This window comes from Lactuca virosa, chromosome 8, assembly GCF_052849685.1.
Source record: "Lactuca virosa cultivar CGN04683 chromosome 8, Lactuca_virosa_CGN04683_v6, whole genome shotgun sequence".
Taxonomy (NCBI): Eukaryota; Viridiplantae; Streptophyta; class Magnoliopsida; order Asterales; family Asteraceae; genus Lactuca; species Lactuca virosa.
In genome coordinates, this window is record NC_136433.1 from 42,046,382 (window position 1) to 42,050,053 (window position 3,672).

Below are 3,672 nucleotides of genomic sequence, written 5' to 3' on the forward strand. Positions count from 1 at the left end.
TGTCACAAGAACTGCTCGAGTCGACTGTCTGAGATTTATCAATTCATCCAACAAAACTCAAAATTGGTCCCAGGGGTTTATCTCGGGATGCATAATAAGTATAAATTCATAATTAATTGCATCTATAACATTCTATTTAGACAAAAATTAAAAACCCTAGAATCCTAATCAAGTCAATGGAAACCGGTTGCAACAAATTGGGATCAATATTCTGCAAAAATTAAAGCTTTAAGAAGAGTATAAACAAAAGATGTTACCTTGTTAGAAAAAAGTGGAAGAAATCAAGAAAAGTAAGATGGGTTGCTTGAGAGAATCTTGGCACGTCGAGTATAGGTATGTCGGTCGTATGAAGTGAAAATGTTTATCAATTAGGTTAAAACCCTAATTTTACAGAAATGTAAAAATTATTTTTTTTTTCAGTAATTTTGACCGACTCGTCGAGTCACCGTTCAGACTCGCCGAGTCAGGTCGCGAAATTATTTTCACATCTGCGTAAGGACTCGTCGAGTTAATGTATAGACTTGACGAGTGTATTATTCTGTTGAAAACATTTTTCCTTTTCTGAAAAATAAAATTTCTTTATTAAAAATAACGCCGCACCCCACACTTAGGCCTTAATTACCCTCAAGCAATCAATTATGGATGAATATTAAGATTGAAATACAAAAAACTAAGTAATCCTCACGAAACCAAAAACGAAAAACGAAAAAGAAAAGAAAAGCAAACTCTTTTGACGGGTAGCCTCCCGTTAAGCGCTTCTTTTTAAGGAGTCATTAGCTGGACTCCTTCCCGCTTTACGTTTCTGTTGCTTCCTCCATTGGGATCTCCTTCTTTAATTTTTGTACTTTGTATTTTGTCTTGTACAAGTAGATTTTTCTCTTGTATGCCCTCTTCAATTCCTCCATTCTCGTCCTTGCAGTGATTTCTTCAACTTTACTCTTTTTCTCTTTATCGTGCTTATTTTTCTCCACTCTTTCCTTTTCACGCTCCATCGTTTCCCTTCCTTTCTTATCTTTCTTGATTGCCTTTTTGGTCGTTACAGAATACGATGCTTTGAAAGTGAAAACTTCACACGTAGTAGAGACAATAACACGAGGCTTGGTTCTTTTGCTTTTGATTGACATCTCTTCTCGATCTAGCATATGTGATAAAATAGAAAAGGTATGATTATTACCATTCACATTTTTAAGATCCCCTTTATCTTTCAAACTTCCTTTATCCTCCTCTTGAACAGCCGTATCATTCTCTACCATTGTTTCAAGAAAAGCCAAATGTGCATCCTCAAAGTCGATACGATCTTTAACAGCCTTGTTTTTCTTAAGAGGATTCTTCAAGTAATCATGAAAAATTTGCACATCTGGTTCACAAAGGGTACTAATGGCTTGCAGAGTAACATGCCCATCAAATTGGGAACTTCCGCAGGTACTCGTCGAGTCAGCAAATACGACTCGGCGAGTCAGAGAGTTTTCAACACTTTCGAGGTTTTCTTTGCAGTCAGCTTCCTTGATCAGCCTTTGTATCTCCTCCAGATCTCCCTTGGCATAAGAATTCTCTTCCAAGGATAATAAGAATTGGTTTGGATTGACCTCTTGCAAGTAAGCAACTTCTCTCTCCAATACTTCATCACCTAAAATTATTGAGGAAACCTTATCTTCTTTTGACTCCTTGGGCTTCTCCTTTTTCTCTGCTTCAAAAATTACTGAATCATCTCCCACCCTTAATGTTAGCGTAGACTCACGCATGTCTACCAAGGCACAAGCGGTATTCAAGAATGGACGCCCAAGAATGATTGGTACTTTAGAGTCCTCCTCCATGTCTAATATTATAAAGTCAACTGGAAATACTAATTTATCAATTTTAATAAGGAGATCTTCACAAACTCCCATTGGATGTATTATCGTTTTGTCGGCTAGATGAATCTTCATTTGAATAGCCTTTGGGACTGGAAGGTTTAACTTTTGGAAGAAGGAATATGGCATAATATTAATACTTGCACCCGAATCCGTCAATGCTCGTGTGGTCATTATGTTCCCAAATTGACAAGGTACGGTGATGCTCCCCGGATCGCCCCTCTTTTCTGGCAGTTCACTCAGCACTATTTCAGCAACTTCTTCTATATTTCTTCTAGTGGTAAAGAGGTTTTTAAGTAAACTACCGTATTTCGGTGTTTGTAATATTGTTTCAACAAACGGGATATTTACTTGGAATGCCTTTATGTGCTCCATAAACTTCCTATATTCTTGATTCTGCTCATCAGATATGGCTCGGCTCGGAAATGGCAAAGAGGGTCGGTAAGGCTTCAAAAGAGAGCAGTTTTTGGTATCAGGTTGTCGACTCGTCGAGTCCATGATGGCAACTCGGCAAGTTGAGTCGGGTTTACTCGAATTCCAACTACTTTCTTCTTTTGTTCGCACTTTGTTGGGATTCTTCTGGATAGCGGTCAGAGGAGTGTAAATTGGCTCAGAATCTGTTGTTATTGCATTCACATGCGCCATTCTTGGATTTTGCTCGGTAGTGCTAGGAAGTTCACCGGGTGCTCTTTGGTTTATTTGTTGTGCAAGCTGACCTAGCTGTTTTTCGATGTTATGAATAGATGCTTGCTGATTTCTAAGCATATTTTGCTGATCCTTCATCATAGCTTGATGTTCACTAAGCATTTTCGTTGCGCTTTCATTTCAGCATCTGTATCATTATGCCTTTTCTCAGACGCGGCTACAAATCTTGTGAACATATCTTCCAAGTCAGCTTTCTTCTCCAGCACCGGTTCCTCTTTTTGATAATAGCCCCTTTCTTTTTGCTTAAATTTCTCCTCCTTTTTCCTTTTTGTACTCATCATAAGGAAGCCAATCCTTTTTGGGTCTTCGCCAATTGTCATCATATCTATCACCACTTGAATAGCACACTTGCACCCTCCGGTTCCCGTTTTTGTCAAGATCACAATCCTTAGTGAGATGAGGCCCTCTACAATTCTCGCAACCAACCCTAATGGCATGGATGGATTGGTTCATCTTAGTCATTCTTCGATCCAAATTCTCTAGTTTAGCCATCATTGCTGCCATGCTATCATTAACTGAGTTCACCGCCCCCCGACTGAGTTCATTCCTTGGATTATGATATTCTCTAGAGTGCTTAGAGAATTCTTCAATTAGGGCCTTTATCACGGGGGGTGCTTTCTTTGTGAGTGGTCCTTGTGAATCAAGGAGTTGCCTAGTTGCCACATTTACTCCATCATAAAAAATGGAGACTTCTTGTTGGCTGTTTAGATCGTGATGTAGGCAATTCCTTAGTAAGCCTTTGTACCTTTCCCATGCTTCATATAGTGACTCTTCAGCTTGTTGTTCAAAATTAGCTATGGCTTTCTTTAACTTGGCTATTTTTGAAGGAGGGCAAAACTGGTCTATGAAATCTTCTTTCATTTTAGCCCATGTAGTGATGGATCCTGGGGGAAGTGATTTCAGCCATTCCTTTGCAGCTCCCTTGAATGTGGCAGGTAGCATACGAAGCAAGACAGTGTCGCGAGCTACATTAGGGACATTGAAGTAGTCGGCTATGTCATTGACTTCGTCAAGATGCTTGTATGCGTCTTCATGATCCTTCCCGTAGAATGGAATCTCCTTAAGTTGAGCAAGTATGTGGCCTTTAAGTTCAAAGGTGGCAGTTGCGGGAATGATG

The 3,672-nt window shown here is 39.4% G+C and overlaps 1 non-coding gene across 1 annotated transcript; it reads left to right on the top strand.

Moving 5' to 3' along the window:
- The first annotated feature begins 3,261 nt into the window (after window positions 1-3,261).
- Window positions 3,262-3,368, top strand: LOC145134977 (small nucleolar RNA R71). The gene has a single exon (XR_013719459.1). It is a non-coding gene; the product is annotated as a small nucleolar RNA R71 (small nucleolar RNA).
- Window positions 3,369-3,672: the final 304 nt, after the last annotated feature.